Raw genomic sequence first — 21144 nt, forward strand, 5'->3', positions numbered from 1 at the left:
GCCGCCCCCGCGGAAGCACAGTAGGTGCCGCGCCGCTCCCGGTGCTGCGCCCGGGGCTCGGTGGACGCGCGGGGGCGCCGCTGCTCCGGGCGGGTCGGGACCGGCGCGGAGAGGGGGCGCCTGGCTGCCTCCGCTGCGCAGCGGAGCCGTGGTGGGAGCGGCCTCCGAGGTCCAGACCCGGGAGGGAGGGATGGGATCTTGGAGGGGGCGGGCGGGGGTATGGGTGCGGGATCGCGTCCGGCAGGTGAGGGGTCTTGGGCTCTCTTGGAGGCCGCAGGTGTGCACATCTGGGGCTACCCCCTGTGAACTTTCCTCCCCTGGTTTAGGGTAGATATAGCCCTGGGGCTGTGACCCTGTGCTGCGACGGAGCCCTGCTGAGCCCAGATAGGGCCCTCTGTTCCTTCACCGGGTGTGGAGGGTGCAGGGGGCCGGCCACGCGTTCGGGTCTGTGGGGAGGTGCTGGGTGGAATGCGGCAACCGTTGGTCGGGCCCATCTGCTGGCTGCAGGTGCCGCTCTGGCCTCTGACCAGTACTAGCAGGGGTTGCCGTGGGACCTGCCCTGGCAGGGGACCCAGCCAGGCTCCAGGGTGGCCCTACCCAGGCTGTCTGTTGGGTGCTGGTGCTGATGCTGGGGAAGCAGTGTCTCCTGGAGTTCAGGGCCTGCTGGCAGAGCTATGGGGCACCCTTTAGGGGAGATGGACACTTCTGGAGCCGGCAGAGGGAAGATGCCAGGGGCACAGGAGGTCTCCCCTCCCCTCCCCTCTACCCCCACCCTGCCCAGTGACCCTGGAGGCGGACAGAATGACCACTAACTCCCCAGCCTTCCCCCCATGGCTTTCCCCACCCCTCATCCATGGAACTGTACCTTGTCTGTGTCCTTTCTGTGCCCTATGCCCTGACCTCCAAGAGGTGATGTTCAGCTCTCCTGGCACCTGGGCCACGGTGCAGAAATGCTTCTGTCCTGAGGAGCCCATTTGGGTCCTGCCAGGGTCCTTTGAGCCCAAAGACTCAATCAGAGAGCCGTAGCCACAGAGGGGAGTTTGGGCACCTGGGACTGAGGGGCAGGTCAGAATCGGGGACGGGAGCTGGACTGTCTGCCCAAGACCCGACTGTAGCCCCTGCCGGGGGGAGCAGAAGGGACAGGCTCTGCAGCCTCCCAGCCCCCACTTCATTGTAGTTCTTTCTGAACTTAACCCACGGCTGCATCCTCTGCGTGGCCCTAAGGAGATGTCTAGGGGTTCCAGAAAGGAGGGAGGTATGTGGCAGGAAGAGTGTGTGCTGTTTGACTGAAGGGTCCTTCAGCCCCCTTCCACAAGGCAGAACATCTTGGTGGCCCTATCCTGGCCGGTGCCTGGCCAGAGGCTGTGGCTCTGCACAACCCCCGCCCCCCCGCAGAGGCAAGAGAGCTGACGCTTCTTGGAGGGGGGCACGCAGTGTGAGCATGTACCGGGCAGTGCCCTCTGTGCCTGGGGCTTCCCAGAGGGTGGGCCTGCTGGCCTTCACGTCTTGGACCCTGGCCCACCCGAGCTTCGGAGTGAGCGTGGAGCTGGGGTTAGGGTCTGCCGGGGTCCTGTGGTCAGTCAGCTGCAGCACTGATGGGGCTGCTGGTGGGGCGCAGTTGGGAGCACAGGGAGGATGTCTGGCTGGCAGTGACCCCTCCTGTGCGTGGTCAGCCAGGGACCTCCTCAGCTGGGGTCCCATTGGTGTCAGAGGGGCCCGTGACCCCCTGCAGACCCTCCTGGTGGGGACGGGTGGCCGGGTCTGCCCAGCCCCTCACTCCCTGAAGCAGAGAGTTCGGGTTACATAATCCACCCCCCCCCCCACGGACTGTTGTAAGGGGCGGGAGCCAGGTTTGACGATAGGAGTTGTAATTGGATTTTAATCTTTAATGTCTGCAGTAGATAAAGTGCTCCGGGCCCGTCCGTGCGGTTCTGTTGCACTGCGCCTGCGAGCGCTGCTTCGTTAGCGGGGAGCTGCCGGGCCAGCCCTGCCGCCTGCTCCCCGGAAGGGGGGATCTGGCCCAGAGACCCAGGGGCTGCCTGCCACCTGCTCCGCCGTGGGCAGGGCAAGGGCTGGGCTGCCAGCGGGCACTCCTGTCACGGCTCGGCCACTCTTCCCCTCCCTCTTGTGCCCACGTGTCCACTGAAGCCCCCAGGCCCTGTGTGCTGAGAAGGGGCAGCCGTCGGAGGCTTGAGATCACACCCATGGGAAATCCATCTTCCACTGCAGGGCTGGCCAGGCCTTTTGACCCCAAGGACCACTGGGTACAGATGGCCCTGGATCTTTGGGGCTCTGCTTGTCTCTCCCAACTGCCCGGACAGCCCCGGGGTCCCAGGACTCTGTCTGTGACCCAGTTTCCCAGGTGCTGGGGGTGGGTGCAAACCTGGCTGCCCCTCGGGCCTCCAGATGGCCTCAGGCCCTGGGCAGAAGCGGGACCCCTATGCCATTGGCCCCATCCCCCACCCCCAGTTTGAGGGGTCCTGGGAGGCAGGACAGCTCCGTCCCCCCTGCACTGCCCGCCCTCTGGATTATTCTTAGGTCTGTTGTATAACAGGCACAGCCCAGGGAGCAAGGGCTCCTGGGAGCTGTCTCCAGCAGCAGCCGCCAGCCAGCCACGAACGGAGCTTTTGTCCCTTCTACCTGCCCAGTGCAGGGGACAAAGGAGGCTGCCTGGTCACCGAACCCAGCCGAGAGCTGGCCAGCCTGGGCTGTGGAGAGGGGGGCCCGGGCCAGCAGGGGCTCGCAGGCTCCCGGGGGCTGCGTGTAGTACGGGGGCCTCAGGCTGCCTATGTGGATGTGTGCCCTCCCAGGCACGGTGGTCTCGGGAGGGTGCCTGCCCCAGTCCCCTCCGGCCCCTCACGGCCCTTCTTCCTGCCTTCTTTCTACCCCCTCTGTGCTCCCAGCAGCCTCCGGGGTCTCCACCCCCACAGAGCGCAGCAGGCTTCTCACCTGTTCCTCAGCGCCTTCTCTGCACCAGACCCCGGTGGGGGGGGGCGGCAGGCGGCGGGCGGCGGGCGGTGGGCGGGAGGCTCCGGGAGGGTGGGGCTGGAACCGACCAGCCTGGTGGGCCCGGAGAGGCCTGCGGCAGGGCATCCTCTCAGCCCAGAGTCTGAGTGGGAAAGGCCCTGGAGCACTCAACTCAGCTGTGTCCTGTGGGGTCAGCACCCGCTTCGTCCCCTCGCCCCCGCTCGACCCACGCGTGGGCCCCAGCGCTCACATACACGTGTGCAGACACGAAGTGCCAGGATGGGAGGCCTCCAGGCTGCCCAGGGGAAGGGGGTGAGCTGCTGGCATAGGATGGCCATAGGATGGCATAGGATGGCATAGGATGGACCGTCCCCCACGGTCCATCCTAAGACCCTGCCGCTTTCAGAGGGACGCCCTTCCCACCAGCGGATGGGGCTCTGCAGCCAGGCGAGCGTGAGGAGCAAGGAGACACGGGCACAATGGGGACGCCAGGGATGGTGTGGCCTGAGCTGCCGACCCTGGGAGACAGAAAGGCAGGGAGGGGCAGGGGCCATCTCTGAAACGTCCCTCTGCTCTGTCTGGCGGGAAGAGCCCAGGGAGGCCTCTGACCCAGGCTGGACACCTGCTTCCCCCAGCGTTGCCTCTCCTGGTCCCCTTACCAGCTGTGATCACCTAACCGGCTGTCCCCCTGTCCTCCTCTAGAGAGCTTGGGGCTCTGATCACATCATTCACACAAAGTGTGTAGCTCCTGCCAGTGTTGGGGGCTCCGGGCAGCCAAGGCTGCTGTGGACCTTGTCTAGGTGGCCCCCAGGCAGCTAGACCCGGCAGAGGCACCCACTGTATCAGGAAGGCTGCTTTCTCCACGAACTCCGTGTGAGGCGTTCCTCCAGACCAGCCGGAGAGGGCCGTACAGTGGCCCGTGGCAGCCAGAGCAAGTGAGCGTGAACATCTCTCCCCGCCTGGAGGCTGGGCGCTCCAGGTCAACGTGTCCAGGGATGTGCTCCCCCGCTCCCCCGGAGTCTCTGAGGGAGGGTCCTTCCTGGCTCTTCCAGTCCTGGGGAAGCCCAGAGTCCCTTCAGTCTCTGCCTCCGTCTTTGCATGACCCAGTCCCCCGTGTGTCCTCCCCGCCATCTTAAAAAGACACTTGTCATTGGATTTAGGACCCACCTGGAGTGATCCAGGATGAGCTCATCTCAAGATGTTTAACTTGATTACACCTGCAAAAACCTTCTGCCTAAGTTCTGGGATGTCGGCGCATCTCTTGGAGGCCACCCCTCGGCCCTCTATAACCGTCGTGCTGTGCACCCACCATACCCCTGCCCCACACCTGCAAGCCAGAGGGGGGGCCGGACCTCACACCCCTGGGCCCACAGGCTGAGGACGTGGCGAGAGCATGAGAGGAGCTGCTCCACACAGACTCCCTGACTGGCCTGCCTCCTGGGGCCCCGGTCAGCAGCTTTGCCAAGGCACCCCTGGCCTCAGCATGGCCCTGAGCAGCCCTCGAGCTGTAGCGGACTTAAGGTGTTACCTGAGAGCACGGAAAACGTAGCCTCTGGAGAGGTGGGGGATTTCCATAGACATGGGCCTTTGAAACGAGGTCCCAGGTGATGCCGCCAGCCGGAGGGCCACGCTGGAGGAACTCATGTGTGAGAGTGGCTGGAGAGTGGAGGTCAGGTCTGGGGGGATGGGGTCCGCTATTGCAGGCTGGCTTTCGCTGGAAGGTGAAGCCCGGGCCCTGCCCAGGTTAAGGCCAGGCTGGGAGGACACCCAGAGTGGGGCAGGCTTGGATTGGCTCCCTGTTCTGCCACCAGCCCCTGTGGGACCTTAGGCAGGGGATTCAATCTGAACGTCTTCACCTATGAGGTGGGCAGGGGATGAGAGGCTGTGTGCAGAGCTCTGACCCAGCCGCCGCTGGTGACCGCTGCTGCCTGCCTTCTCCAGCGCCCAGGAGCAAGGCCGAGAGGCCAAGGCAGTGGCCGAAGGGGCCTAGCCCCCTCCCACCCTGCCCCTTGGTGCTCTCCAGAACTCAGCTGTTCCTGGAGAGCCACGGCCCTCGGCTTCTCAGGCTGCCGCTACTAGGGCAGAGGTGAGGGTGGCTGCAGGCCGCTGTGGTGCGGGGTCCGGAGGCTGGCTCTGGGCGGAACAGCCTCTGGCACGGTGGGCATCAGTTTCCCTGCGTTCAGACCCTGGGTCACGATGCTCCTTGGGATGCAAGCGAGCCACTTGTCTGTGCCCGGTGAGGGGCCACGGCCAGGCGGGAGCCGCTGCAGGAGCCACAGTCTGTTTCTGACCCCGGCCCTGCCCCTCCCTGGGCTGTGCACTCCTAGGCCAGATAGTGGCCTCACTGAGCCCCAGGCTCTCCTCACCATAGGGAATGCGAGGGACATGCCAGGGGGTGAATGCTCCTCCGAGCCTCGCTGGGGGTGGGTGGGGCTCTGGGTGGGGAGCTGGGGGCCCCTCCTCAGGTCCGGGTGGCCGTGCTCCCTGAGGACGGGGCTGTGTGCTCGGCGCCGGGCTGGAGCCTAGCCCCCGCACTGTGCGCAGCTGTCTGCGGGCTCCCTGCCGCGGACGCAGACCCGTGACCACCAGAGCAGTCTCTGAGCAGCAGGCCGTGGCCTGCTTCCTTCGTGGGGGCTTGGCCGCAGTGGCATTCCAGAGCCTCGGGTGGCTGCCTGCCTTGGCCCGCAGACCACGGGGGGTGGGGCACCTCTTGATGGGCTTGGGGCTGAGAGAGGGACAGGCACGGGTTCAGACCCCCAGAACAAAGTGTCTGTGCTCCTGAGGGGCTGGGCGGCCCGTCCAAGTGCACTCCTCCTGTGATTTATCCTCCTCACCCTCATCCACCCGGCCCCCCCTTTCGCCACCTCTCCAGCCTGGCGTGCTGTGGCGAGGCACGGCGCGGCTGTCCCCTGGGTGGGTGGGCTGCAGGGGAGGGGTCATTCAGTGGAGGCTGGCTGCCTGAGGCCGCAGCCCTCCCGTGCTGTGGGGCTGGACCAGCAGTGCCCTTGTGGACAGGGTCGGTCTGAAGCTGCCCTGGCCTTCCTGACCAGGATCTGGGGTGGAGACCCCAGCAGGGCCCTTGGAGCTCCCCTCGTGGAAGAGGCTTCTGAGTGTGGGGGGGAGGAGGATGTGGGTGCCAGTGGGCTTCTCTGGCTATTCACAGGGTCCAGGCCGGCCTGTTTCTCTGGTGTACCCCAGACGCTGTGGGGTTCAGAAAGCCAGCCCATTCCAGGGCCCTCTGGTGTGGGCGCTGAGGCTGGTGGGCACCTGAACTGGGTGCTGGCCGTCCTGGGGCTGGAGCTGCCAGGGACCCATTAGGCACCCTGTCCACCCACCCAGGGACATCCACCCCCATCCCTGCCAGAGAGGCCTGGGGCTGGTGAGTCCGGAGGACCGGCCACCCTTTCGGCCCACGTTTGCCTCCTCTGAGCAGGTCTGCAAAACATGGCAGTCCACCTGCTCTTCCTAGCACGGGCGGGGGAGCAAGGAGCGTGGGCAGGGGTTAGGGGCTTCAGAGGGGGGCTCAGGTCGGGGCAGGTAGAGGCCTGGGCCACCCCACTTTTCCGGGGAGGTGAATTCACCCAGGCCCATGGTTGAATGGAGACTGGGGGGAGGAATTGTTCCGCGTGGTCTCAGGGGCAGGCTTGGGGAGGGCTGGGGTAGGGGTGGGTGTGTGTATGGGGTGGGGGGGGTGTCTCAGAGCTCCCAGGGGACTTGCCAAAGACAAGGGTGGGAGGCAGAGGGCCTTTGGGTGTGGGAGCACTTTCAGGGAGCCAGTCGCCCCTCCACCCCACGAGCCACCTGGGGCCTCCCCTCAGCCTCCCAGTGGAGGGCAGGACCCCCTCCCCACCGTGCCCCCACCTTTACCCCACCTGTGGAGGGGTGGTAGGCGGAGGCGGGCGTCCTCGTGGCTGGGTTGTGTCTGGGGTTGTGCATTTTGTGTATTTTTAGCGCTCTGCAGCTGTGCTTGACTCAGTTACGTTCCGAAGGAGCTCTGCACGCGGCGCACTGTGGGGTTATTTTGGGCTTGGCATTATTGGGATTTATTATATTCTGCGTCTGTAAGGAAATGCACCACCGCCCGGGGGATCATCAGGCTGAGGTGGGGGGGGGGACTCGATGTGGTTTAGGAAGTGGGGCCCAGAGGGAGGTGGTGGCTGTCACAGGGGGAGGCTGTGGCCACCCCCAGCCAGCTCCCTGGGGCTGCCCCACGCCACCTGCCCCATCTCCTGGGGGTTCAGAGGGCCCCATGCCCTGTTCACAGGAGGTGCCCTGGGAGGCCTGTGGGTCTGAGCTGGGCCACTGAGCAGCTGGGTGAGGCCGGGCTCCGGCAGGGCTCACTGGGCGGGGGGGGCACTCTTGAGAGAGCAGGGGGAGTCTCGGGAGAGCAGAGGACTCTCAGGAGAGCAGGGGGAGTCTCGGGAGAGCAGGGGGAGTCTCGGGAGAGCAGGGGGAGTCTCGGGAGAGCAGACACACAAATGGTGTCAGGAGGGTCAGGCACACCTGTATGGGGACGCTGGGGTCGCCCCCCTGCCCACCTCCCCGGGGCTCCTGGCTGCGGTTAGGGTCATCGAGCCTGCAGAGATCGAGCCCATGTCCGACAGTGTCCCTGGAACCGCGGCACCAGATACTTTCTCCAGGCCTTCATCCATTTGCCCCTCCTGCAGCTGCCTCCCGGGACGGGAGGATGGGAAGGGGTGAGGGCTGCCAGGTCCTCCTTCCCAGGAAGTCCCTGGAAGGGCCACAGCCCCTCACGGCCATGACACCCCCCATCATACAGCAGGCAGGGCCACCCCCGGGCCAGCAAGTGGGGGTCCACTGCACATGCCACTGAGGGGCACCTTGCTCTTGTCCAGCCCGAGTCCCTCACGCTGCGGTTGCAGGCCCCCCTGCGAGATCTGGGGGCATCACAGCGGTGGGCACGCGGCCCCATGCTGGGCTCTGATCTAGTCTTCTCGGCCGCACGCTCTGCTGTCTTGCCAAAAAGACCTAAATTGCCCCCTTGCACTCACTGTGCCTTAAAAAGACCCAGGTGGTGACTCAGCCATTGCCACTGGGAGCCGCTCCTGACAACACAGAAGGTCACTGGGGCGGCTTGGTCTTCTTGAAAGCCCTGGGCCAGATTTGCTCCCACGTGGGGGCACAGCCGGGGTGGGTGGCACCTTCTCTCGGCCTTCGGTTTAGGTCCCCTTTGGGCAGCCTGGGAAGCTGGCCCCTTTCCTCAGAGTGGGGAGCTGTCTCCAGAGACCTGGGGTCTGGCCACAGTGATTTACCCATCCTGCCCCGATGGTCATCCTGCTGGCCGGCCCATCCTGCCCCGATGGTCATCCTGCTGGCCTGGGGTTTGGGGCCCTGAGGGCTCTCCCGTGGCTGCTCTCAGGGAACCAGCTTGCTCTGACCGGCTGGAGGCTCCCCCCTTGCTGGGGGAGGACTGAGATCAGCCCTGAGTGCCGTTCTGGGCCAGCTTCCCCTCCACTCACTGGGACTCCCAGCCGCCCCCTGCCCTGGCTGCGGTGGGGTATGAGCCTGGCCGCGGAGTAGGGGCTGCGAGGGACCAGAGGTCTGGGGGGGCCTGTGCCCCTCAGCAGCCTCATGGGCTGATCCAGGGTCACCCGCTGCCCTGGTGTCCAGCTGACAGTGGCTTCTCTCTGGTGCTCCTGACTCTCCTGGTTGGTCAGCCCGAAATGAACGAGGTGGCGCAGATCCCCCCCAGACAAGCAAGATCTGCCGAGTTGGGGGGACCCCCCTTCTCCCAGGAGTGCGGCAGGGGCCAGGGATGCTGGACAGCCGCCCGCTCCTGAGGTGCTCAGCAAGGCCCCCCGAGGGAGTGGCGTTCCTTGGAGCCCCGGCCGCAGGCGGGTGACAGTTCAGGAGGCACACACCCTGCACTTTGGGACGGGTGGGGGCCGTTCCGGTCCTGCCCATGGGGGTGCTTGAACATCCCCAGTGACTCACCCTCCGGATAAGCCATGCTTCTTCTTTCTTTTCTTTTCCTTTTTTGCCCTGAGGAAAAAAATAAACATTCGTGTGCGTAGCACTTGATGGCTGCTGGGGCCCACGCACTCCGTAGGCAGGAAGTTGGGGGGCAGAGGGTGAAGAGAGGGGCAGGCAGGCCAGGGACAGGGCGTTCCAGCTCCCTGCACTGTGTCTGCCCCTGGCATGACTTGCCCCAGGCTTTGGGTGAAGGTGTGTGTCAGGGGGACAGTCACCGTGTGGCGGGGGTGTGACCTGTTGCCACCCCAGGTCTGTGGTCCTTGAGGGTCTGAAGGCAAAGCCTGATGACTGGGCAGGGGTGAGGGCGTCAGGGAGCTAAGCAGGGGGCTTATGGAAACGAGACGCTCAGGACTGACCACTGTGGGCAGTGCCCGCTGCCAGGGGCAGCTGCTTTGGCTCTGAGCCCACCGCGCTGTGTGCTGATCGGGGCAGCTGAAGGGGCTCCCTACACGCTCCGACCAGGCCCCGAAGACCCTCAGCTCTCTGGTGGGCAGACGATCACGAGTAGTGGGATCTCAGCGTCTATCTCTGGCCTCAAGGAAAATGGGTCATCCAGGTAGCCTGACTCCGATCTACCTGTTCATGCTCTGACCCTGAGCTGTGCGTTCACACCGCAGCCCTCCCTCCGCTGTGCGTTCACACCGCAGCCCTCCCTCTGCTGTGTGTTCACCCTCCAACCTCCCTCCGCTGTGTGTTCACCCTCCAACCTCCCACTGCTGTGTGTTCACGCCCCAGCCTCCCTGAGCTGTGCATTCACACCGCAGCCCTCCCTCCGCTGTGTGTTCACACCGCAGCCCTCCCTCCGCTGTGTGTTCACCCTCCAACCTCCCACTGCTGTGTGTTCACGCCCCAGCCTCCCTGAGCTGTGTGTTCACACCCCTGGCCTCCCTGAGCTGTGTGTTCACACCAATGGCCTCCCTGAGCTGTGTGTTCACGCCCCAGCCTCCCTGAGCTGTGTGTTCACACCCCTGGCCTCCCTGAGCTGTGTATTCACCCTCCAACCTCCCTCTTCTGTGTGTTCACACCCCAGCCCTCCCTCTGCTGTGTGTTCACACCCCTGGCCTCCCTGAGCTGTGTGCTCACACCGCCACCCTCCCGGAGCTGTGTGTTCACACCCCTGTGCTCACACCCCTGCTCTGAGCCGTGTCAGTCCCCCTGAGACTTTGCCCCACCTGCAAGTTGGTCAAGGCATTGCCTGTCTTCAAAGATGCAGATCCTGGCTCTGGTCCCAGTGCCTGGGGGTTAGAGGGACAGTCACTCTGTCCCTGGCTTGCAAGGCAGCATGCTATGGCTGCTCTTGGCAGGTCAGCAGCCGAGTCCTGCAGGAAAGATGGCTTGGGTAGGGGTGTCGCCAGGGCACTGCCCCCACCCCTAGCTTGGCCCTCCCTGCTGCCTGGGTCTGGATCAGGGGAGGCTACTCAGCAAATAGCTAGTGAGAAGCTGTGTGCTGGGCACGGCTCTGGGCACTGGGGCTAGCAGTGGGTGGCATGGCCCTGCCCCCAGGGAGGCCCCTAGCACAGACCCACTCCCCATGAGGGTCCATCCCCTGCATAGACCTGTCGCCATGCAGATGGTCTTGAGGTCATTCTTAACTCCTTGGTCAACCTCCGGTGTTTCCCGTCTCGCTTGCATTTAATATGTGCGCTTACGCAACTGTTGCTTGTCTGGCACAGAAGGTGAGCTCGTCCGGGCTGTTGCAGCGTGTGGTAATGCAGGCCGGCAGCCTCCTCTCCTGTGGTGGGGGCAGCACCCGCGTTATGTGCAAGACCACGTGACCCGCAGCGTGTTCTAGCTGCCCACGGAGACACCGGTTCGTGGGGACGCAGCCCTCTCTAAGGAGTCGACCTGGAGCCATGGCCCGGCCCCAGGCTCTGGCCCCCATCTGGAGGTGGAGCTCCGTGCGGGCTGCAGGGATGTTTCGGGAACTTGCGGGGTCTCTCTGCGAGCCAGGAGCCCCATGAACTGCAACCCCTCAGGTGACCTCACCGCCCGCCCCCCCCCCGTGGGAGACATCCCGACAAATTCCACACTAACCGTAGCCCTGAGGTGTTTATTCTGTTTGCTGTTGGACATGCACGCGTTACCACCCAGGGTCTATAAATGGTTTCCGTTCTGCCAACGGACACGATGTGAACGGGTGTCCGAAAGTGGCAATGGAGCTAACCCAGTGGCAGTTCGTACACATCGTATGTCACAGACGACCTGGTGCCGGCGGCAGTGTTTGGAGGGTGGTTTCGGGAGTGTGCCCTGGGACGGGGCTGTCCGTCCTGGCGCAGTAAGATGGGGGGTGCTGATGGCCAGGGAGGGGGCCCGCAGGCAGCACCCTGCCGCTTCCTCTCCTCTGTGCCCTGAGCCAGGTCTTGGGCCAAGAGCTCTTCTGCTCACGGTAACCGTACCCCAGCTGGTACGCTCTGGCCCCGGCCGCCGCCCTTCATGCCCGCAGCCCCCTCACCTCCTGTGCTGGGTCCAGCCCAAGAAACCACTCCACATCCCAGTCAGAGGCCTCCAGAGCCCCAGAGGCTCCGAATCTGCAGGGAAGTGGCCTGGTCTTTTCTGGGCTTTGTGAAGATTTCAACACAGCAGGGGGCCCGGGCAGGCCCTCCTCTGCCCACCCCCGTCGGGGGCTGCCCCATGGAGTTGGGCCCATTCCTGCTACTACTCCTTTCCCTGAGGGTGGGGGCTGCTCCTGGTTTGCTCACTACTCCCTTTCAAGCCCCAAGTGCAAGACACACAGCAGGTGCTTAACAAACATTGATACCTGGAGGGCGCAGGCCGGTGGGGGGAGAAAGGCAGGAAGGGTGGCACGGGGCACACACAGGTGGCTGAACCTAGCCCTGGGGTAGGGGCTGCAGCCAGAATGCCCCCCCTCTCCCCGGGCCCAGAAGTGTGCCCAAGGCTTGTAGGCCATACATTTGCATCTGCATGTGCGTGCTTCTAATTTCAAGGATTTCTGTGGTTTAATCAATGCAAGTGGCCAAGCGGCTTCCCGTGCAGGCATCCAGGGTGGTGCCCGGGGGCAAAGACTGGCTGCCTGGGCGTGCGGCGCAGCTTGCTGGGCCCGCGAGGGCTGGCCCAGGTTGCTGTGGGCCAGGGCTGTGGGAAGGGGTGGGCTGGTGATGGGCAGTTCCTGACAGACCCCCCCCCCAGCAGCATGGGGGGTGTCCCGGGGTGGGCCGGGCTGGTGGCTGGGCGGCTGTTTGCCCTGGAATCCGGCCATCTTGTCTTGGTGCCAGGCTGGCTGTGGCTCTGCCCGCTGCCGCTCACGCGCACGGAATCTAGGTCAGGCTGGTGCAGAGAGGCAGGGCCGTCCAGTGGGACACTGGGGCCAAGGAGGGAGGCCAGGGCCAGGGTGTTGTGGCTGAGGGTGCTGCTGGCAGGGGGTGAATGCAGTCTGCCCATGGGGGGCCAAGGCGCCTGGGGGCCTAGGCGTGGGGGTGCGGTTGTGGCCTTTCAGCTGGAGCCTTCCAGAAGCCCCCATCCCTCCAGCTGCCTGTGGCCTCTACTCCCTGCCAGCCCACCCTTCATCACCCAAGTCATCCCATCCTCCCTGCCTCCTCCCACCCGTGGATCTGTGACCCCAGGGCTCTGGCAGCATTCTGCTTTGCATGGGGACAGGAGCCAGTCCCTGGCCCTGGGGCCGATGCTGCCCTCCTGCCCCGGCAGCCATCTGGATGCTGTGGGGATGACGACCACCCTGGCCAGTGGGCCTCTGCCTTCTCCGCTGCCCCGTCTCCGCGGCCACCAAGTCCATCGGGCCTCGCTGCTTGCAGTCCTTGTGCGCCCGCCCTCCCGCCTGCGGCTCAGTGGGCTTGGGGGCCACGAAGCAGAGCCGTGCCCTGGTCTGGGGCAGGCACAGGGGTGCTGGCAGCGGTGGGGATGCCAGGCTTGGAGCAGCAGCCCCGGCCACCTAGTTTCCCGTGCTTCTGTCCAGGTCCGGGCTTGCTTGGGTCTGCTTTTCCAGCCATCTTCCCAGACGCCTCCTCTGGAGCTCACTCCTGGCTCAGGGCCTGGGTCCTGGTCTTGGCTCTGCCTCTGCTTGGCTTTGAGCCCCGGGCAAGACCCCTGTGCCTCAGTTTCCCTATCTGAAAAGCAAAGGGGTTGGACCCGGTGGCCTCTGGGGGCCCTTCTGACCCAGGCATTCTGAGGGGCAGCGTGGAGGACATGCCGAGGCCCCCGCTGTGCCCCGTGTCCCCCTGGTGCTGGTGGGCTCTCGGCAGGGCCCGCCCAAGGCTGGGCTGCAGCTTTCCCGCAGGAGGTCACCGGGGAAGCGTTTCCTTGGAGACTCATGTAGGACGGAAGTCCGAAGATGAAATCCGAGGTGCCCCGTGGAGGTTTCTGCATCTCAAATCTGCTCCACTCCACTCATGGGAGGCGACTGCTCACGGCCTCTGTTTCCTGGAGGCTGTGAGGCAGAGTGGCCGCTGCCCCAGGTCAGGGCCTGTGCCCTGAGAAAAGCAAGGCGGCGCTCCCGGGGCCTCTTTACACAGGCAGCTGCCGTCAAAGCAGACATTGAGTGGGATCTTTGGAACCAGAGGGCCTGGCCCCCTGTGCCCCCAGCCAGTGCCCCCTGCCCCCTTACTACCCTCCAGACCTTTCTCCATGACCTCAGCTGGAGGCCCCTCAGAACTGCTGGTCCTGCCTTGGTTCCAGACAGGGACACTAAGGCCAGGGGGGCAGTGAATCCCCTGGGTCACACAAAGGAGGGACAGAGCAGGAATTACACTGGGTTCTCCCCACACCTGGCCAGGGCACGGCTCTGTGTGGCCTTCTCCTGTCTCCAGGGGTCTTCACAGCCCCTCCCCTCCATGGCGCTTACTGGAACACGCTCAGGCCCAACTCTGGCCCGGCGGTCAGCCGAGGGGACACGGCTGGGCTCACATGTGCTGGGTTTTGCTGTCTGCTGTTCCCGGGCGGCTGTGCCGACCACCTACAGTGTTGCCCCTGGCTGGCGGGGGGCTCAGGCCTTGGGGAACTGGGCTGCAGGCCATCCCAGTGGCGGGTGGGGGGGACGAGTGGCCGGGGTAGCTCTTCTCGCCTCGGCTCTGCCCGTGCCTCGGCCACACTCCGTGCCTCTGCCCCTCTGTTTCTGGGTCTCCGCCAGTAGTCTCCTGTCCTGACATAAGCTGTGCATGTGCGCACACAGTCCTCGGGGGTCCCCACACGCCCTGCCCCACTCCTGGCCCCATTCAAGGCACTCTGCCCCATCCCAGGGCTGCCGACACGGTGCTTCCAGAAAGTCAGAGGCCTAGAAGCTTGTCCTGCAGGATGGCAGGGAGAGAGGGGTGGCATCACACCCTTTCAAGGGAACTGTGGGCTCCTGCTGGAGAGCGGGCTTCAGGACGCGACAGGGCGCTGGCGGGGGGTGGGCGTTGGGGCTTGGGTTCGGCCCCCACCAGCAGAGGCAGAGCTAGGTGGGTGTGCTGAAGGGTCTGGGTGCACAGCAGGGTACGTGCTCATGGAACGTGTACGGAGTGTGGAGTCAGACCCCCAGGTTGGCCCTGGGTGGCTGGCTCAGCACTGCGAGGAGGGGAGGGCTCGGCTGTAGCTGACGAGCAGACTGAGTGGCCGCCCGCTGTGGAGCCCACTCCTGTGAGCATGGCACAGATGAGGAGCCGAGGCACGAAGGGGGATGAGCTTTGCCCGGGGCCCACGGTCAAGGCTGGTCCCCGTGTGTTGGGGCACAGGCTGGCCTTCTCCTGGCAAGGTTTGGGAACCAAAGGATGGACGCAGCTGGAGCTCACAGCCAGATCCAGCCTCACGTTGACCCCTGCCTAGTGTTTGGAAGGCGAGATCTGGAAGGCGAGGACCCAGTTCCAGGGAGGGGGTGTGGGTCATGATCGTCTGGGGTGCTTTGACATGCAGGTCCCCTGTGCTGGGCATCTAGGCTTGGGCTCTGTCCCTAGGACTGAGGAAGCCCTGCCCTTGCAACGCGGGCAGGAGCAAAGTCCTTTGCACGACCCTGGGCCCCAGGCAGGGAGTGGGTGCTGGCAGGTGGCAGGGAGTCAGGGAGGTGGGAGGTGGCGGGCTGGGGCAGCTCAGGGCAGTGTGCCTGGTGGGAGGAGCGGGGCCTGGGAGGGCAGAGTTGAGGCTCCAGAACATGGGTTCCCCACCCCCATCCCAAGAGAGAAGGGCTCAGGCGGGGGCCCCATCAAGCTCCCCCACCTGACAGTATTTGTTTATTCCGGTCCCCCTCTTCAAACAAGAAGAAAATGAGACTCCTGGGGGCCTGGCAGGCCCTTATTCCAGACGCGCATCCCCACCCACTGCCAGCCAGGCCAAATGCTCTCAAAGACAGAATTTTGCTTAAATGCCCAGAAAGGAGATTTAGGAGATCAGAATCTTAAGCAAATTAACATGTGCGGCAGGCGGCTTTTAATCACCGCTGGTAATCACCCGCCCGCCCCGCCCCTTGAGGGAAATCAGCTGGAGGCTGCGCGGGGGCGGGGCCGGCCATGCCGATGGATTATTCATCAGAACCTGAACTTGAACCAGAACCTTCTGTCCAGTCTGGGGAGCCGGCCCCTCTCCGGGGACCCTGCATCTGCATGCTCCTCTCCATCACCCACTCTCCCTTCTGTCTCCTTTCTTCCTGTCGCTCCCTGCCTCAGTTTCCCCTCTTCTGAGATTTCGGGGCTGCTGGCCCTTTCCCAGGGGTGACTGTGTGAGGGGACTTGCAAAGCCCTGGTGCGGGGGCGCTGGACTGGCCCCTCCCTCCTTTGCTCCCTGTCCTCAGGGCACCTCTGGTCCCCTCTTCCTGGCCTGACAGACCCCACCTCAGCCTTCCCCGCTCAGCTGTAGGACCCCCTCTGCTGCAGCCAGCGGTGAACCTCAGTCACACTTGGTGCCAGAGGTTGGAGGCTGCCTCTCCCTTTGGAGTCTGTGCCAGCCCAGTGGCCACAGGCCCAGGGACCCCAGCTGTGCTCAATGAACACGTGACTTGTGTGGACACGAGAGTCACAGAGTCAAGTTCATAAGGGCAGATCCCCAGAGCCCAGGCAGTGGCCACTTTGGTGGAAGGGCTAGGGTTCTAGCAGCGGCATCAAAGGGAGAAAGGCTGCCCCTTTAAGGGAGCTGGGCAGCAGCCCGTGGCCTTCCCTGGGCAGGATCCAGGTGGTGGTGGTGACAGCTCGTGTGTCTCACTCCCCTCCACACCTGGGGGCCTGGCCTGGCAGGAGGCAATCACACCGTGGGGTGGCAGCAGCTCAGGGAGCCCCAAGGAGCCCCCCCCCCCGTCCTCCTGCTTTGGCCTGTCGCCTGCAGCCGCCCCAACCGTCTCCCACATCTCCATAAACCTCCCCAGGCCACCCTCACAGCTGTGGGCACAAGCGGCAGCTTTCAAAACAGAACCCGAGGGACGAGGGGCGAAAATCTCTTCCGTTGATGTGGGAAATGTTATTTCTCCCAGATGCTGGGTGTAGCAGGTTGAATCAGAGCACACCCCAGGAAGAGGCAGGCAGGTGCCGATGCGGACAGGGTGGGGGCCGCTCAGCACACACCCCACCCCCGGACTGCTCCCTGCTTGGCCCAGGCAGGCCCCCAGACCCCTGGATCATCCGCAGGACCCTCCTGAGGGACATGTGGGGGGAGGCAGAGAAGGAGCATATGAGGGGTTTGGATGCCAAGGGGCTGGACCCTCAGTGTCCTCTTCCATCCTGCACACACACCCTGGCCAGGCAGCCTGCGAAATGTCACCCTAGCCATCCTTGAAGCACTGAGCATTCTTGGAGCCCCTCCTTGGAGAGAACTAGCCCATGGGGTCTGGGGGAGGCTGTGCGTAATGATTGAGGGACCCTGTGGATTTGGGGGGCTGCCATCCGGAGGGCATTTTGTTCCTGGGGGGAGCGTGCTGCTCTCCCCTCTGGTGGGAGGGCTGGCCTGGAGGGAGGGAGGTCAGAGCAGCTAAGGGTGTCTCCCCACCTCCCACCCCCCGCCTCTGAGCCGGGAGACCCCCCCACCCAGCACACGCTTCCTCCCCTGCCCACCGCGGGCTGGGCTCTGAAGGGTTAAGGAGGGCGGGGCTCCGGCGGGAGGGGCGGTCCCGACAGCCGCGGCGGGCTGAGCACTCCGTGATCGGCCATGGGCTTGCGCTCAGGCGCAGGGACACGCGGGCCCGGCACACCGCCTGGGCCCCTTTGGGCCACTCCGGTATCGGTGGGGGTGGTACCCGTGGGCCATGGAAGAGCCCGGGGACCCCGGGGACCCCGGTGGGCTCTGCCGGGATGAAGGTAAGAAGGAGCAGAGGGGCTCAAGGAAGGAGGCTGTGACTGCCCCTGCAGGGAGCCAGGGTCAGGTGCTGAACTGCCCACGAGTGTCCCACTGAGGCCACTTGGGCAGGGCTTTACCCCCTCCCCCAGGGGTCTTTGGGACAGTCCCATTCCCGCAACACCTGCACATCTTCCGTCCCCACATCACCCCCCACTCTGCTGGCATCTCTGCAAAAAGTGTAGACAATTCTGACGGGCGGTGGCGGCGGGGGGTGGGGGGGAGATGCCCCAGCCGAGCTGACGTCTCCTGACCTCCAGTCTGCCCCATGGGATACCAGCCTCAGCTGGGGGGGCAGTTCTGGGTTATCCTGACCTGTGGGACCCTGGGGCTCACCTGCTCCAGCCCCTCCCGCACCCTCATCCAGGGCAGCGGAGGGTGGGGGGGGGTGTCCCTGAGACTTGTCAGCACCATGGACAGGGCAGCAGCCGCCATCCCCCGGGGGCCTGCCCTTGTTTCCTGAGCCCTCAGAGTTCCAGCCCTGGCACCCCCGTGGGAGATTTCTTGCTCAGATCTGTCACTTTGTCCTGACCTGGGGACCCGGGCACTACCCTGGGCAGACAGCAGAGATCAACAGGGGTGGCAGGAGTCCTCCGAGGCTCCTGGGGCTGCCCGGCACTAAGCTTGGTTGCAGGGGGTCAGGGCCTGTTCTTGCAGGGACCAGATGGGGCAGCGCTTCTCAGGGGCAGGGTGTCAGTCCACCCCAGGGCAGTCCTTGCTCTGGGCCAGGTGTGGGGAGAAGCAGAGAGGGAAGGGGGCCAGAGCCACAGCTGTAGCTGGAGTGACTGCAGCCAGACGCAGAACTTCCTGATTAAGGGCTGAGACCCCAAGGACAGTACAGCTTGCCTTTTGGCAATCTGTCGGGATGCTGGTTGTTCTGGACCCAGTTTGTCCTGCCCTCTGATTGGTATGGACACAGGGGAGGGACTGTGCGGCCTTGGAGAGCATGGGTGGGAGCAGGGACGTCACTGCCGGCTAGACTGAGGGTGAGACCCCGCAGGAGCCTTGGGTGAGCTGTGTGACCATAGGCAAGGCTCCCACCCTCTCTGACTCTCTTGTGTAGGAGAGGGATAGCATGGAGGTGCCTTCGTAGGGCGGCTGTGGGCAGCATGTGTCCTGTATGTGTGGATGCTTCGGGAATGCTCGTCCCCTCCCCGCCCCCCCCAGCTGAGGTGCCCTCCACGACGGGAGGACAGTGGGGCAGGTGGAGATGGGCTGGCGCAGCAGACACTGCTGGCTTGGCTGCGTGCTTGGGCCACTCACTGATGACCCGGTGACCACCCGATGACCACAGCCCCCACGCCAGTGTGGAACGGGGCTCCCGTGATGGGTGGTCCCTGGGGAGAGGCTGGCCCAGCACATTCCTGCCCATCTGGCCTGCAGAGAGCTCTGAGGAATCAGCAGCCAGCCTTGGTCAGAACCGTGGGCTGCAGGATGCCTGCCTGTGAACGGAGTGGGGCCTGGCAGCTCCCAGGGTCCAGGGAGGCCTGACACACCCAGGGGGTGCAGTCAGCAAGGGAAGGGCCCTGGTCTTGGGAGGGGAGGGGGGCGGCAGCTGAATGAGCAGATGTGAGCCCACCCTTCATGCCCCCACTGTCTGGGAGGGGGAGACGTGTGGCATGGCCCTTGTCTGCTGGGGTGAGTGTGCTTCTCCCCCGCCACCCCGGGAGAGAACAGTCTCAAATGTGCAGCTGAGGACAGAGCAGATGGGCTGGAGTCTTGGGTCCGGCCCTCCATCTGTACAGCTAATGAACTGATGGCGTGGTTTCCATGCTCCTGGCACCTTCTCCTGGAAAGCCAGTGGATGGGCCCTGCGGGGAAGCGCCCCTCTCCCGGGGCAGGGCCTACGTGAGGGGTGCTGAGGGCCCTCTCTTGTGCAGAGGTCAGCTCTGTGCTCCTTGAGGGCTGTCGGGGGGTAGAGGCATCAAGGAGGCATGAGTAATCAGAAGTATATTTTTCTTCCTGGGACTTTGCTTCCAGCAGACGTGGGCTTCTGCCGGCTGGACGGACTTCCTGTGTGGGAAAGGCCAGTGGGCACGGGCCCCTCAGGCAGGGACACGGACACCCTTTCCAGGACAGGATGTGTTCATTCGGGCTCTTGGAGAGCTGGAGGGGGAGGAAGTTGCCCACTTGGGCAGCCCCCCAGTGGGCCTCCATACCAGTAAGGGGCAGCCAGCCTGGGAGGATCCCAGGGTGGGGCCTCATGGGCCGGACAGTCAGTAATAGACAGAAGCCGCTCTCAGAGTGCACGTGAGTCCTGCTGGTCTCAGTCCCACATAGATCGTAAATCACCCTGGTGCAGGCAGGCCCTAGCCCCGGTCCGTTGCGCTGTTGACCTTTGGGAACTCCCCTGTCGTTCAAGCCATGGGTGGAGCTGACCACCGGCCGGTGCGGGTGGCCCCTCTTGAGCTCCGTCCCGGGTCGGTGGTGGGCATGTGGGGGCAGCACCGAGGGAAGTCAGGGTGACGCTCAGGGAGGGCTCCACCCTACCCTGCAGGGGCCCTGGCCCAGCCGACACAGGGGAGCGGGATGGGGGTCCCGCACAAGATAGAGGGGACTGTAGGAAGACAAGCTGGAGAGCCTGGCTGTTTCCGGACAGTCCTCAAGGCACCCGAGGGCCCTGGGCTCTCGAGGAAGCCGCCCTGGCCAGGAGGCGCGGCCGGTCCTGGGGATGAGTCCACAGCTCACCCTTCTTCTGTTTCCTGTCGGCTCTGTGGCTTTGTGCCCGCTCTGCCGGCGACCGTCCAGCCCCGCCAGCTGCCGCCTGCCTCCCGCGCAGGCCCAGGTGGGTGTGGGGTGGGGACAGGGCCGGTTGGCCAATGCAGGGGGGACCCCTCCCTCAACCTGCAGGAGTTTCCTCTCCTCCCAGCAGGCAGGCCCGGTTCCATCTGGTGACTTTTCAGGAACATGCCCCCACCCCCAGAGCCGCTGTGAGTCCATCTCTGCTTCCCCGGCCACTGCCAGGGGCTCCCTGGGGGTTGGGCCATCACACAAAGCCCACCAAGCTGGGTGCCTGCCTCCAGGGAGCCCAGGCCGAGGTGGGTGTGTGATGGCCAGATGCCCCCTCCCAGCCTCCGCTGAGCCAGTGCATGGGAGCTGAGGGCGGGGGCCTGGGACGGGAGCCCCAGAACAGACGACCCAGGGCACCTGTGAAGGCAGGATGCTGTGGATGGGCTATTAATAGAGTCCTCTCCCCACATGACTGTCCTATGTGATTAAAGCCACCACTGTGGCTGAGCTGGGGGCTGCCGAGACAGGAGAGGGCAGGAGGGGGGCCGCTCCGGGAAGGACCCTCAGTGAGGCTGGCATGAACAGGCCCTGGGCTCTGCTGGGCAGGCAGAGGAGAGCAGGACGTTGGGACCCCACTGCGCTGAAGACCCCAGGTCCCCACGGTGCTCAGCAGCCTTGGCGATGGCATGGTGGCCCCGTGCATGGGAAGGGGCTTCTCCAGTAGGAGGGCACTGGGCACTGGACACCATCTTGTCCACTGTGCGCACTGCTGCAGGAGCCTGGGCCATCTACAGGCTGCTTGTGCCTCACACCCAATCAGGTGACTCAGAGAAAGTTGCCCCTGGCCTTCCCTTAGGCCTGGTCCTGGCAGGAGCTTGTGTCACCGGCTAGGAACGGGCCAAGCTGCTGCTGCCCCCTGCCCAGAAGCATGAGTACCCAGGGGCTCCTGTGGGAGGAAGCTGCAGGCCTGGGGCTGGTCAGTGGCATGGTGGATGGGGCAGGGGGCCATTGGAGCACATCCCCCCCACCCCCCACCATGCTTGCTGCCCTGGCTCCCTGGGGTCTGAGTGCACGGTCCGGGAAAGGGTGGGGTAGGCCAGAAGCCGCCCAAAGGGGCAGAGCAACGTCTGACGGGTCTGCCCCCAGGACTCCCTCAGGTCCTCCTTGCTTCTCAGCTGGCTGATGTGTGGG

General features: G+C 64.8%; 1 protein-coding gene across 2 annotated transcripts in view; it reads left to right on the plus strand.

Annotated features, from left to right (window-relative positions):
- Nucleotides 1-21144, plus strand: part of PLCH2 (phospholipase C eta 2) — a 64662-nt gene that overhangs the window by 12575 nt on the left and 30943 nt on the right. Inside the window, exon 1 of one of the 2 annotated variants that reach the window (XM_034671597.1) lies at nucleotides 17159-17186. The exons of the other annotated variant lie outside the window; for it this stretch is intronic. The gene's annotated coding sequence lies outside the window, so the exon portion shown is untranslated. Of the gene's footprint in view, nucleotides 1-17158; nucleotides 17187-21144 lie in introns of those variants that run through there. 2 annotated transcript variants of the gene reach the window in all.

This window comes from Ailuropoda melanoleuca, chromosome 11 (genome assembly GCF_002007445.2).
Source record: "Ailuropoda melanoleuca isolate Jingjing chromosome 11, ASM200744v2, whole genome shotgun sequence".
NCBI lineage: Eukaryota > Metazoa > Chordata > Mammalia > Carnivora > Ursidae > Ailuropoda > Ailuropoda melanoleuca.